Here is a 15303-nt window from a genome sequence, read left to right as displayed (position 1 = left end):
CATTTCAGTTTCATTACAGAGGCCAGTCTGAGCAGAAAAAACCAGCATTCTCAGCCATTTGGGTACAGCAACCTGTGGGCAGCTTTGCATACATGCAGACAAAGCTGTTAAGCAGGGTTTTAAGAAAAAAATAAGGAAGACTAATGATTATGCTACCAGGATTTCCAGACAGTTCTAACACTCTGAGGGTTGTTGTTTTTTTTTTCCTTATTTTCACTCCCTTGTATTTATTGTTCTGTCAATAGCACCATCCTCAGAAGCTGCCCTGCCTATCAAGCAAAATATTAAGATAGACATGGTGGTATGAACACAGTGAGTCATGAGCTTTTACCCACTAAATGGTCCATCTGGCTTAGCAGGAATAAAAAAAACAATTGTGTGGAATACAGAGAAGACAGACGATAACAGGAAAGCCAGAAAGAAAAATCAAGCCTCCTGCTTAAGAACTGCTTGATAACTAACTCAATTTTTAACCAGTAATTTTTGTAGCTAATACAAAGTTTAAATGAATTTTAGACAAAGCTAAGTAGATTTTTCTTAATTGGCATCCAAATTATGCTCTCTGTCTTCTGCATCCTTTTCTAAGCCAAAAGCTTTGTGTTGCTTTGTGGCAGCCTTACTGGGAACTTTACTGTTCTGTTTTTCCATGAGTGAAAACTAGTACCCATCCAAGACCCACTTATATTACTTAACAGTTTTAGACCATTCCTGAGTTACAGCCCCAGATCCTAAAGCAAGTAATCTTCACTTATGGAAGTTCTGCTGCCTTAAAGAAAGTGGCCATAAAAGTTACTCTGATAAGCTGAGTTTTGTGGGAAAAATGAAATAGAAAAATGATTTGCCTAACTAAAAAGGAGTAGTATAAGAGAAGAAACGATTTTTTTTCTGACACTGCTGAATTGCATTTTATCTTTCTGAATGACACAGCCAAATAGAGTATATTGCTTTGTTTACAGGTTATATTTGATATATGCATTTCTTACTTACATCATACCTGGGATGTCTTCTGCACATTAAACCATTCCACATCCAGGAAGGCTCTCTGCATTTGCCTGGTGAAGAAGAAATAATATAAACGATACCTTAAGATATAAAATCCATTTATTCCCAAATGACACCTTTAGTTCAAGTACATTTTTAAAATTTAATCTTTAACTGAATTGTGGAAATACAGTGGTCAGTACCCAGAATAAAGGCTGTTTGTCAAGACAGAGCCTAAGCAGTGATAGAGTTCTCTGTGTGATTTCTATTTATTCTGAAAATCCCTTCAGATTGAAAATGCAGCATCAGCAAAAGTCAGGGTCAATGCTTAGAAGCTCCATATTCAGCTCTGAGACTGTATTAAAAAGCAAACAGCTCCGGATCAATTTTGTATTTTTAAATACTATCCTCTCCCATGTATCCTTTTCTTTCAATAGAAAATGCAAAAAAATAGTTTTTGAAAGATCTCAACATCATATCTAATGGTAAGACAATTCACAATCTTACAGTGCCTTTCCCTTTACTCCATTCTCTCTGAACAGGCCAATAGCTCTTGTCCAGGAAGACCATCCATTATCACAGTGACAGTTATTGATTTTAATTAAAGTTGCAGAAAGAAGCTGAAAGTATTAAGCCCTATTCTTTCACATTCCAGGAATCAAAATAAACGGCACTGAGAATTTACACAGACACAACCACATATTTACGCCTGTGTCCAAAGCTACAGCCAGTCTGCATAAGAGATGCCAAGAGTGAACTCCAAGAGATTTAATTAGTATAGAAAGCTGATTTGATGATAAGTACAAGTAATAGTCTTGGCACCAGCAACTCAAGAGGAGAAGCGAGTCCCTGTTCCAGTGAAAAACTTGATGGGCAGCAGTAGCCACTTGATTTATTTATATAACCAAGCAAACTGTTTTGCCCCTTTGTTTTTTTCCCTACATTGTTTATTCCATGCCACAAAGAAAGAAAGTGTTTGGGTTAACACCCAGCAACTCACAATTACAACTTGAAATGCCTGCCAACTGCATAAATTTCAGGAGCCATGAAAAGGAAAAAGGGTTTTTCCTACAATACGAGACCCAGGCACACATACACAGAATGGAGCACAGTCTGCCCCTAAGATATGTATTCTTGCATCCAGGTTGCAGGAAAATATTTCAATTCCAGACTTGAGAGAAGTAAGCAGGTTCAGAAAGGCTGTGCTGTATGTTTGAAAAAACACTTGCAAAACATGATTTTGTTGAGGGTTTGTTTTTTTCTGGCCCATCAGAAACAGCATCTTACTATACAGCTTTGCTACCCCGCAAGAACTGATGAAATTATGTTCACAAGGCACAGGACAGACCATTGAGTGAGTGCCAGATACAAAGGACTGCTACTCTAATGATTAAAAAAAAAAAATCTATTAATCTCTCAACCTCCACCTGATCAATGGGCTAAAATTGGTTTTAAATGTGATCCCACTATATTTTAGAATAAGCTGACTAAGGACAGACTTATGCAGTCTATCTTCACCCTTTTAAAGATTTCATATCTCTACTGTTATGTGGATAAATTAACAGAATTTTTTGTGTCTGTTACATTTTCTCTGTAATCCCTGCAGTAAAATAAAGTGATTTACCCAATGATTGTCATGTCTAAGTGCTTAGATATTAATCAGCAATTTTTACATATCAGGGAAATTTTTTCCTACTTTGTTTCAAACAACAGAAATATGATATCAAACCCATAACAGCCCTGTTCCATCTGTAAATCCATCTGTTTTTTTAGTAAGTGCCCTTGAAATACTGATACATCTGGGGAAAGCTACATTCCAAATAAACAAGTTTCACATACAGCATTTCAGATTTGAATGCAAGAATTCATCCTTTCAATCCAAAATTCCTGCACATTCCTGCACATTGCACATTTCTGTAACCGATATCTGTCTTGCAGGTTGTAGCATATTGTTGTCACCTGAATATTTATTCCTTTCTCTACAATACCTTTTGAACAGATACCCCCCTTCAAGAACTGAAAGATTTAATAAAGAAGCTATTTGGAAGCATGAAATTTATCCATCTTCTTTTTCTCCTCAAGGGTCTGTGAATTTGGCCGTTTCCTTGGTGTTCCTCTTCTATTTGATTATCTGCATATTATGGGCATAGAGATTTCAGGGGACCTGGTGTGACTTTGGCTCCTTTTGGAGCAATGTGCTGATCAAGCTTTACTGCTCCCACTGTCTGAGTGACAGGCACTGAGCACAGGTGTCACTCTGATCAGGGTCACAGAGGACAACCAGCTACTTTTGATGAAATAAAATAAAAGCAATTCCATGCTAGTCAGGAGCATCATCTGAACCAGTGACACTTTTTCCCAGACAACACTAAGAAATTCACCACAAACAACAATCTTCTGCCACCTAGGGAGAGACTTGGCAGAAAAATGGTGTAAAATTAGCAATTGTCACTTACTCAATTTGCACAGAAAAAAAAGAAAAGAAGAAAAAAAAAGGTTTTCACTCATTTTGAGCTTTGACAACGGAAGCAGGATGCTAATGTTTCCAGCATGGACTGTCTGGGGTAGATTGCAGCACAAATGTTCATCAATCCTGAAACTAATTACCGTTCCACTGTCCGTCAGAGCAGACATCATTTTCTCTGCATGAATATTCATTAATTTGACCACTATACACTGCAGGTGAGTTCACAGAGGCCTTTCTCATCATGAAATGCAGGTTAAAATTTAGTACAGCAAAAATACTTTGTAATGAGCATTATTGAATTTTGCAAACATATCTCAATCCACTCACAGCACCACTAGAAATTCTCAAGACATGTCACTTCTTTGCTTGGACTTAGTTAATGACTGAAGGAGAAGACACAAAGGATTTGGGGAAGGTGTGCAAGCATTTACCCACCAACAGATGTCCCATGAGGGAATGACCCTTGAGTCATACCATGAGCAGTAGAAAAACTTTGGAAGAACTTTGGAAAACTTGTGCAACCAAGAGCTGATTATGCCAATAAGTGAAGGGAATGAGGAATGCTGAATTTTATGCTACTCTGTAGGAGGTATTGAAAAAAAAATTAGTTTTTTCCCAAAGACATGAATCTTTCCAGGTTTTCAAGAGCTCCATGTCTCACTCTCAGCTGACAGAATACAGTCACCTTGGGGTTATATTGAACAGAAATAGCTATCGATTAGAAAACTGTTTGTAGATTATGAGCTTTGCAAAAGAGTTGCTCAGCAATCTCTATTAATTGGATATTTTCAGTGCTTGAAAGTTAATTTCTATCTCCATTTAAGTGGGTCGATATTGTGGAAACAGCTAGAAAACAGGTCTGGCACAATAAAACTGCAGTGCTCTTCCCATTTGTTTGGATCAGTCTAGGCAAAAGCAGAATGTGTCTACCTTCAGGCCAAATAACCACTGGCCTCAAGCTCCATGAAAAGGCTGTAATGGTTTCCATTTGGCACTGTGACAGGGATTCATGGATTGTAACAAGTTTACAGCATCACAGCTTGTCTCAGAAAAGAATCTCTGGTGATTGCCTGGTCCAAACCCCTCAGCTCAAGATACAGCAAGAATCACGAAGAGGTGGGTTTTGAATATCTCACAGGAGACTCCACAATGTCTCCAGGCAGTAGAGTTTCTCTTTACTTCAGTGCTCTGACTCTCTCTGTAGCAAAATGCTTTCCTTGTGCTGAGCTTTCTCATCAAGGGTAAACCATCCCAGCTCTCAGCTTCTCTCTATATGTCCCTGTATGTACTCCCTTAATCATCTTTGTGCCCTTTGCTCCAGTATATCCATGTCTCCTCTTGTACTGGAGAGGAAAGGTCTGGACACAGAGCTCTAGGTGTGGCACACATGACTAGAGGCAAGGGTCACCTCTCTCGAACTGCTGCCAATGTTCTTCCTAATGCAGCTTTCTTTGCCACAAGGGTTTATTCATGCTCATGTTTAATGGTTTTGGTCCACCAGGCTCCCCAACATCTCTTCTGAAAAGCTGTGTCTCAGGCCCTGATCTGTACTGGTGCTCGGAATTATTCTCCTCTGGATCTTGCACGTCTTTGTTGAACTTCATGAGCTTTTCCTTGCCCCACTTCTCCAGCCTCCCAAGATGCCTTCATATTGCAGCACAGACATCTGCTGTATCAACCACCCCTCACACTTTCACATTGCCTTCAGACCTTCTCAGGCTGCAGTCTGCCCTGTTGTCTAGGTCAGGAATAACTGTACTGGCCCCAGTGTTGACCCCGGGGTATCCTACCAGTGACACATCTCCAGCCAGACTTCAAGCCACTATCACAATATGCTGAGGGCAGCAGCTCAGATTCTTTCCAGTCCATCTCTCTGTCCACTTGTCTAATGAATTGCTTCATCAGTTTGTTTATTCTTGCCCACTTTTTAGATATTAGAATCTTCAGAAAAATCAGGTTCTATTCAATTCTGTTTCTAGGAGGATGATGCAACTAATCCTTACAGACTGTAACATGAATACTCATGAATTGGCTATGCTGAAATAAGATGACTGGTCACAGTAATCTTGTCAATTTTGCTCAGTTCTGTAGGAAACAGCACATCACACTGAAAAGGGATGAAGAGCAATTAGACCATTGAAGGAAGCCCACTGTGTTTCTGCCCTCAGAGGTTAATATCCCAATGTGACTAAAGGAGAAACACTGAAGACATTTTCTGAAAGACAAAATGACCTTTAAGAGGAAAAGTAAAAAGTCTTCTTTTTCTTCTGCTATATGAAACAGAGAGCTTCTGGTTGAAACTGTAGTGAATCTGAGCCTTAAGCTAACATCTGGAGCCTTGCACATCTGTAGCTTAACTAAGAATCAGAGCATTTTTGTTAAGTAACTTACAATATGCATGTTCTTGTAACACTGAATAGAAAGACATAAAATTTTACAGGACTAGCAATGGTAGGATGGAGATACCAAATAGAAATATGTCTAGTTTGAGTTCATCCATTTATTAATTCTCAAGGATAGCTGACTTCTTCAATTTTTATAAACACAGCATCTATTTAATGCTTGGAAATACCTGAACACCGCTTGAAAACTCCAATAAGAAAAAGCTTTTTATAGCTCTCCTGCACCTACTGAAGAGAAAGAATAACAGATTTCTAATAAATAAAAAACATTTTATTATTAGACACAAACTCCCAGCATCCAAGTCTTTCTGATCATTGGTCTTACAGAGGGAGAGATAACTCTTCACATGTTTGAAAACACCACCTGCTCACACTTGCTGAGGCATGGAGTTCTGCATGTGTTCTTCTCTAATTCTGTATAACTGCTGTAAATGTCAGTGCTTTGCTCATCCAAGTCCCACTGCACAGCTAAACTTACCAATAGAAAGTATCAGTATCAAGTGAAGATAAAACTCTGCTAAAATTTGTTTACAATGGATAATTGTGCTTTCTTTCCCTTGATGCATGTAACCATTTCATCCATACCATACCTGCAGTGAGAAAAACAAACTTTTTGAATGCATCTCCCCTAAATTCTTCAATCCCTTACTCTCTCAACAAAGACTTGGTCATGCTGGTTTTGCTGTGACAATATGATGTGTGCTAATAACTTTCTGATTTGCTGCCACTGGTGTCTCACAATTGTTTTTTCGTCATGGAGTTCTCTTTGAAGATTATTAGTCACTGTCAAGGGTGACCTACTAGCTCTATTGTTAGTGGTTAATAAATTATTTTTCTTTACATAATTTATACCAAAAATTAAACTCTAAAGGTTATGCTAGATGTTACCATTCCTAAAGACCACGTCTAAAAGTGCAGGTATTAAAAAGGTGAGACGCATGAAACAGCACATCTATTCTTGGGCAAGCTTTAATAATTAGACATTACTTTGGAGAAAGGGCAATGCTTCATCTGAAGATGAAGTATTATCTTCAATATCTCTTTGTGCAGTTGGTGGAACATTCTCACTGATTGTGCTTATAATCTCAAAATAAGTTGGCAGGTTTGCCCTTTTCTAGCTGAAATATAGTCCCTTCTGGGAAACCTTTACCCACACATCCTGACAATTGTTATGTCCTATTAAAAGTTGTTCACTGATATTTGTAGTATCTTAAACACACACTGCATTATTACAAGTGAATTTTACATCTGCTTAGAGTAAAGATTTTGCTGAAAACAAAAGGCAAACATTTCTAGGGGCTGTCTTGTTTAGGAGGCAGACTCATTGCTGTGATAGACTATTGCTGTATTTTATGGATTGGCTTCAGGAACAGGAAAGTCAGCTGGGGATGAAAAACAGGCAGAAAAACAGACAGGTGTCAGACTCCAGGAGAAATGTGGTCATTTATGATCTCCTGCTCTCCAAGAGCAAGAGGGTTCCACAGACAGTTTTGATAGAAAAGGCAAAAAAATCCAGAATGACTGAGCACTACATCAGAGTGATATTAAAATACTCTCAAATATTATTTTCCTTTCTCCAGATGTCTTTAGGAAATTCCCCTTTATGTGGCAGAAGTGTTTTTTTATGTTTAGGTATGGTTTTGTTCAGTAAAAAAAAAACCAAACAAAACAGCCAACTGTTGCTCACATGAAAAAATACTAGATTTCATCGTTTTTATGAAGAAGAAACATGCACGTTAGTCTCATTTAATGGTTGGAAAGACTTACCATCTCTTCAATCAAGTAATTAAAAAAACACCTAAAAAACTGCTTGCTTGCATTATTGAAGAAAATATACCAGAAACTAATGCACTCATTAAATTATCCCTATAGGGCTGGCAAAACAGTCCACACTACATTTTTGTCAAAAAATTTACCCCAGAACATCTGATGTCAAGACAATTTAGCTTTTATGTTTGTAGTAATTTAAGGTACCCACTTGTGCTTACCACTGTAGAAAAGGATTGCAACAGTTAGTATGAAAAAAAAGTAACAAAACCCCAGAAGCTTCAAATTCTTTTGAGAACCAGAAATTAGAGTTTAGTGAAATATTTCCACTAGATGAATTATTGGTGAGAGTGTTACAATATTGGCTAACAGACAGCATACTGAAAATATCCACCTGTCACAATTCAGAAAAATATGTAAAATAAAAAAATCACATCTTCTTGTGCTTCTTTTAAACTTCTGCACAAGTACCAGGAACGTAACAAAATAATTTTTTCAAGTTATGAAAAATATCCATAAAAACAACTCTGCTGACATCTGTTACACATTCCTGGGCCAAAAGGCAAAGGTCACTGGAAGGTAATTGCACATAAAGTGCTATAGCGTGTAATTATTTAATCCCTTTTATGTTAATAGCCACATTTACCCATTAAGGATGGTCCAAATGGTTTTGCAAACATGTTTTGGCTAACTACAAGCTCAACAGACATATTCTGAAGACAATGCTTGCATGAAAGGAAAGTTAATTGCCCTTCTATGTAATTGTATATACAGATTCAGAAACAGCACCAACCTGTCTCTAGTCAGTCTTAATCACAAAACCTCATCCCATCTATTTCTCTCTTTGTGCCAGCACATCCTGCTGAGGTGTGTATCCTGTGCTCCTGTGGCTCTTCAGCAGAAAAAGAATGTGTGTGATCAGGAATTCAGCAAGAAAAACGTAACAGTGGGGCATTTGCAGCTTGTGATTGTCTTAAGTGCTATGCACTCAACTGCAAAATATAAAATCCCATTAGCTTTTTCACTTGCTTTGTGAAAAAAAATCCCAACCTGACATAAGTTCTCTTGTTTGCTTGCCCATCACAAAAAAGTATTTTCCAATATTTGTTCCAAAAGACACAGCCTTTATTTATTACAACTAGTGATCCAGCCACAGCCTATGTAAATCAGCCAAAAGATTTATTTCTAAGACTTTAGAATTAAACAGAGGCAAGGAGTATAGCCAGATTTTAAACAAAGACTGGAACTTGTGACCTTGAAGTATAAACTTATAATAGTGACATTTGTAAATTACTCTTTAATTTAATGACGTGAGTTGAACACATTGTTAACTTCAGCTGGAAAAGTATTCCTTTATACTTTGCAAGCCCTTTTTTAACCTCCCTACTTCTTTCTATGTCCCTTGCATACAAAACCTGTACTTACTAAACGAACAATCACAGGGAGAAAAATCACAGATATACACTAATACAGGTGGTTTAGTTTCATGTGACACTTCAAGGAAAGGGAGTTTACTGTGTGGGATCTGAGTCTGTGTGTCCTGAGAATTCCCTCAACAACAAAGACATGTAAGGAGTCACTTGTATCATGTCTTTGAGAATACAAACATCTAAAACTTATTCTACAAAATAAATTAAATTAGGTGCTGCCTACTTTATGAAGTAAATTGAACCAACACACCCACACAAGTGACTTTGAGCTGTCTGACTGTTTTAATAAATAAGAATGACTTGGTTTTGAAGGGAATGGATTTCTGACAAAATAGAAAAATATTCAGCCTTTAGTCTTCTTTCATTTTGTTTACTGGGATGGGAAAAAAAAAGGTGCTGAAGAAAGTGTGGATAACTAGGTCATTTCATATTTATGTTTCTTACAAGAAATAAAATAAATTTTGGAACTTAAAAATCCCAAAAAACTTTCTAAATGTAGGTCTTCACTTTTATGTATGTCAGACAGCTGAAACTGATGAAAAGTTGACTGAGGCTACTTAAAGCCAAAAATCACATGCACAATCCACATTGAGCTTTAGTTTGCAGAAGAAAGAAGAAACAGAAAGTGTTCCAGGACTGTAATTATAGAATAAAATGTAGATGCTTATATTGTAAAATGTGAGTCAGTCTACAATCCAATTAAATATGTCTCACTTTTCAAAAAAACCCATTTTGCAGTAACAATATGTACAAGATAATTCAGCCTGTGAGAGACAGGTCTACAGCATGAGTATGCATCTTTAAGTGCTTATGAATTGAGAAGATATTTTAAAAGATTTTCTAGGCAGCTGGAAATCAGGAATCTGGTTTTGACAGCTTAATGGGGAAATGGAGAGAGTGCATGTAAAAGGTGATGTACAAGAGGGCATGAGAAAGAGTGAGAGTGAGTGGGACAGGATGAGAGGGGGAGAGAGCAATAAGAGGAAGCAAGAGTGAGTGGGAAAGAGCATGAGGGAGAGCAAGGAAGTGCATGAGAGCAGGCAACAGTGATTGCAAGAGCAACAGTGAGGGCAGGTGCAGGCAAGAAACCAAGAACATGAGGGCATGTAGGAGAGGAGATCTTGTCTAAAGCGTTCAGTAATGTCAGCTATTATTAACAGATCTAAGAAACTCTCTTGGCTGCAGTGAACTGTATTTTGACCTACTTACTGCAGAAGTCAAACATGACCTAATGCAGCTGGAGCACTGAAGTTCAGCTACTAACACTGTGTTTAAAAGCAATATCAATTAGTTGGATGAAGATCAATTTTTAAAAAAATCAGCAGAATCCGGGAGGGGGCAAGTAAAATCCGATACAGCCTAAGAGTTTCTGCTGCTGGTGATTCAAACTGGCACCACAGTTTTTGTTGCTTCTCTGCCTCCTTTGCAAAGCACAGTGTGAAAGCACTTGCTGATTAAGTAACACCATGGACTTTATATAGAGACTAAACTGTTGCCTTGAAGCATTCCCACTAATCATTCCTTTTGTATCTGAGGCCAAATACACAGTAGACTGCGTGATAGAGGAATACACATATGAGCCCTGGACCATTACATAGACCAAATTATTGAAAAGGATGCAGTCCTCTAGTCTGTTTCCCACTGTCACCCCACAGACTCAGGTGGAAATGGGCTTCTGGGACAGCTTCTGAGAGCAAACATATAGCTCAAATCAGTATTTCCCACACATGAAGGAAATCTTTCATATTACATCCAGAAAGAAAGAAAAATCAAGTGGGGAAGGAGTAGGAGTGGCTCTAGAAACACAGCTGGAAATTAGCTAGCTCCAGTACTTTCAAGAAGCAGTTTGGGGTTTGGTTTCACTATGGATGATTTCCTGTACCCTGTTACATACCTTCCTGTCTATGATATGCAGGTTTGCAAGTTTGATGCCCTTCGGAGCATATTTGTGACCTTGTTATAAATGATTAAGAGCCAATCCAAAAATCAAAGAATTTGTTTAGCAATTTCCGAGATCAATTTTGAAATGCCACAATAAATCAGGACAACATTGATCAAATGCTGGGTGAACAGTGAAACAGCAGCAAGGGTGCCTTCCAATCTTGCTCACACATTCTGGGTCTCAGTGTACGGTTTTTATACAGTTTTTCTGCCCGGAGGCAATGTCCGTTGAAAAGTCCGAATATTCATGCATTCCTTTATTTCCAAGTGGGGTTTGAAAGGATTTCTTGGTGGAATGAAAAGACGTCCCAAAAATCCTCCCAAATCTTCTCTTTGGGGCGCTGACTCAATCATCTTCCGGATCCTCCACCAAGACTGATATCAGATCTTGAGCAGCCATGAAGTGTGGTCCACCCTTGATGAATGGGCCATCTTCCAGACCAGCCTTATCATTTCTGTTGCAAATTTTGTAGTTTTCACAGCTGAACAATGGACTTTGGAATTTTGGAGACGCCCTCGAGTTGCTTCAGAGAATCCAAATTTTAGTGACAATGTATAACTTTACCACGTACAATAATTTATACGCTAATTTATACACTGCATCTATTACAACCTGAATGTACATCCTCCCTCTGTCTGTCCCACATGAGGCCAAGAGTCCCACTACTCATTGCCAGAGGACTTTTTTTAATTTTACTTTAAAATAATTTTAGCTTCCCTTCTAAAAGAACTGAAAATATATAAATAATTACTAATCCAAGCACTGAACAAAGGCAATGTTTCCTCACTTGTAGCTATGTTGCAGAGCATAATATTAAAAAGCCAACCCACACTGAATAGAAGTCTGCTTGCCTAGCATCCTTCCAGGAGTCTGCTTCCCAAACATAATTCAGCCTTCTGGAAGCAGTAAAATGCTTTTGCTAAAGGCACAGAATAATTTTGAGAGAGCTAGAAAAGGTTTTTCATAGCTCTAGGATTAATGAGCTAGGTAGCTTGTCACTATTTGCTCATTATAAAGAAAGCTCAGAACGGTAATGGCCAAAAGTCATTAACTTCTGGCAGCAGCTGAGCGACATATGGGAAGAACTGTTGGCCTCAGCTCACTTCCCAGGGCATGTAACATTTCTCATTTGTCAGTCCCAAGCAGAAAGACCACAGTTTGAATGCAGAGTGGAGAGCTGCTTTCTACATCCCAACTATTATATCTCCCGGAATTTGGAAACTACCAGAGGAGCTGCTGTGGCTGCTAGGATCTGTCTTCCCTGAATTGCACACATCAGTTTCAAATTAGGCAATTTGGCATCTGGATGCTGACTTCAAGGCTGAGGGATTTTTAAAATAAAGCAACTCCCAAATCACTAAGTTTCTTAAACAGCCACAGGAACACAGTCAAATGTACCTACCTCTCAATCACACTCTTTATCTTAAATTGTGGCTCTTCAGTTCTCTCTCTTCTATTTCGAAGAGCTGAATAAAACCTCATAGCATTATTTTTAATCACAACTGTACCTGAAACAGGTTGGAATTTAAAGCACTTGGGATTTACCAAGAAGTGCTAACACACAACAGCCTTGAAATTCTTCTCAATAATAATAATAAAAAAAAAGCCATGCAGGCAACTGGAAAAGTTTATATTAAGTTTAGTTTGGGGTATTTTTTAGTCATAGGAAAATGCTTTAAAAGCCACAGTAGTCTGAACAGAAAATTTGTAGTTTGATCAATCATTTGATTCACCCAGTGCTGAAATACATTTGTCCCTTCAGATAGAGCAGAAGCATTGTCAGACTTGTGGCGGCCTGTGAGTGCAAAGGTACGAAATATAGAGAGACAGAGAGGAAAACCCACACCAGAAATGCTGAAAAGCTTTCAAGTATGTAAGTTTTTCTTCCAGTAAGTACTGAGACAAGCAAGGCCTTGAGGATCTTTGCAAAGCTTCTGCCATGTTTTATACTATTTAGGTAGCTGTGGTTGACTCCAGAATCCAAGTTACAAAGCAGTCCTTGTGCAGTTACCATTTACACACAAAACGTGTCATCTTTCTTTTAGGACTAGACAAATTGAAAGTTTCATGATGACATAAGAAACTAGCCTGGCCACCAGCTTCAGCCAGTTTTGCACTGTGTTTAAAACAGTATTAAGTTTTCCTGCCCTATACTCTACACTGATGTTGTTTATATGTGTGTGTTTATCCCAAGCAGGAATAAAATCTAAACCCCTAAACTCAAACAACTTAACCCAGCCACTTTGCCTTAGGGTGTACAGTTGGTTTTCCTCAACACTTCTTCTCTAAATAGCTATGCCACTTTAAGGATCAAAACAGCCAGTGACAGAAATTGCCACAACATTTTGGTCACGTTATTTCTGTTGAACTCAACTTGAGAGCTTATGAACAAAACTACATGGTTTCTTTACTTTTTTTTTTTCTTTCTTTTTTGCAATGACATACTTAGTATGAAAAACATGTTTTACTTCCATTGCTGTTCATTAACACCACATCTTTTAACCACTGAGTAATTCACTGCTGCCTACACTGGCAGATAGCAAGCCTGACAAATACAGCTTTGTTTCTGTGTCATTTAATACACAGCAACTGAAAATCTTGTACTCAGTCCAAGTAGGTCAGCGTGAAATCAGGACACCTATTTTTCTACAAATTCAGAATTCATTGCTGAAACTTTTGGGCAGTATTATTGCTCAGATATCAGAGAAGATACTTAGACATGACGCACTTTTACCAGCAAAACCACTTGTTCCTACACCTTTATGTTATAAGAAAAAGTCAGCTGTATTTTAAAAGTAGAAATGCAAAAAAACTAGAAAGCAAGGTAGTGGACAAATTTTAAGCCAGGGACTTAAAGCTGAAGTTTCTATTTCATTCTGTTAACTGTAGTAAATACTGAGCAAAGGAAGTCAGTGGATCCAGAACATCTAGACAGAGCAAACCAGTAGCTTAAATGGCATGCTGAAAATATGAGAGGAGTCTGAGATAGGATGAGCAGCCTCAAAGGACAACAGCTGGATTTTCAGCAACAGAAACAGACCTCAGTGCTGCCTCAGAAACTGAAAAAGGCAAAAAGCAATGCCATGTTTAATTAAAAGCTAATTGTAAAGTCATGTTGATAACCACACATATTGTGTTGATTTGATAGGACAGGTCACAGTCCTCTCAGCTTAAGACCATGACATGAGCTGCAGATGTTCACAGGAACAACTATAGAAATACAGAAAAATAAAGTTTGCTGTTAAAAACCAAAAAGAAACCCACACTTGAAGCTGCTCTATAAAGTAGTTACACTTAAAAGAGGCAAGCATAACAGCTTACTTAAACCACCATGTACTCATAAATGCCTTCCCTGCACAATGATGAGAATATATTTATACACTTTGCTACATTCTGTTGAGAGCTTATTTGTCTTTTTAATTTATGACAAAGGTTTTCTCAATTCCGGTAAACTATAAGGCATAAAACCAAAAATCTAAAAATTCCACATAACTCTAAGGCCTCCCCCTGGAAGGGAAATGAGGAATAATTTCTAGCTAGTAGATCATGCTCAGTGTCTTTATAGCCTTCTTGGGAAGTACTTTTTGAAAATTACTTTTATTAACAAAGTACAAGGAGAAGGTAATCCTAGTAAAGGTTTTACTTATGCAAGAGCCTTGAAATGTCTGTCTGTGTATCTGCGTATATATAAATGTAAACTTCTTGATATTTTAGAGGAGTGCCTCTCTATTCCTTCTCAAAAATGTCACGAACTTCCACTGTATTTTGAAAATCTCTTCCCTGGTGGAGAAAGACCAAAATACCTGCAAGACCTGTTAGACTAACACACATGAGGACTCACACTGTCCCCACCAACCGCTACAGCAGATAGCTGAGCCAGACAGAGGAGGGGCAGCTACTCCTGGGGACAGGAGAGTAATGAAAAAGTTAATTTCTACATTGGCAAAATGCAACAAAAAACAACGATTGTGACAAATTATTTGGAATTGTGGAAACATAATTGTTCAGCAACTGTCATTTAATCTCACACAGTTCCAGCTGAGGCTTCATTCTAACATTTTTTGAAGAGGGTTGCCAACAGCAAAGGATACAAAACCTCAGAGTTCTCCAATTCACCAAAAGGTGATTGCAATCCAGAAATAAATGAGCAGTTAAAACTGAGAACTACTTTGAAGCTAATAAAACCCTTAATAAGCGAAGTAATATCTGTCCAAAAATTCTGTCAAGGAAAACAAAAGAAAAAAAAATTGCTATTGCTTGATTTTGTTTACTCATAGCTTTAGGCTTGGTTCCCTGAAGTTATGTCTAGAACCA

Source organism: Chamaea fasciata, unplaced genomic scaffold, assembly GCF_029207755.1.
Source record: "Chamaea fasciata isolate MVZ Bird 193981 ecotype frontalis unplaced genomic scaffold, bChaFas1.0.hap1 SCAF_2, whole genome shotgun sequence".
NCBI classification, from domain to species: Eukaryota; Metazoa; Chordata; class Aves; order Passeriformes; family Sylviidae; genus Chamaea; species Chamaea fasciata.
The sequence above is the reverse complement of the archived record's forward strand: the minus strand, read 5'-3'. Positions refer to the sequence as shown.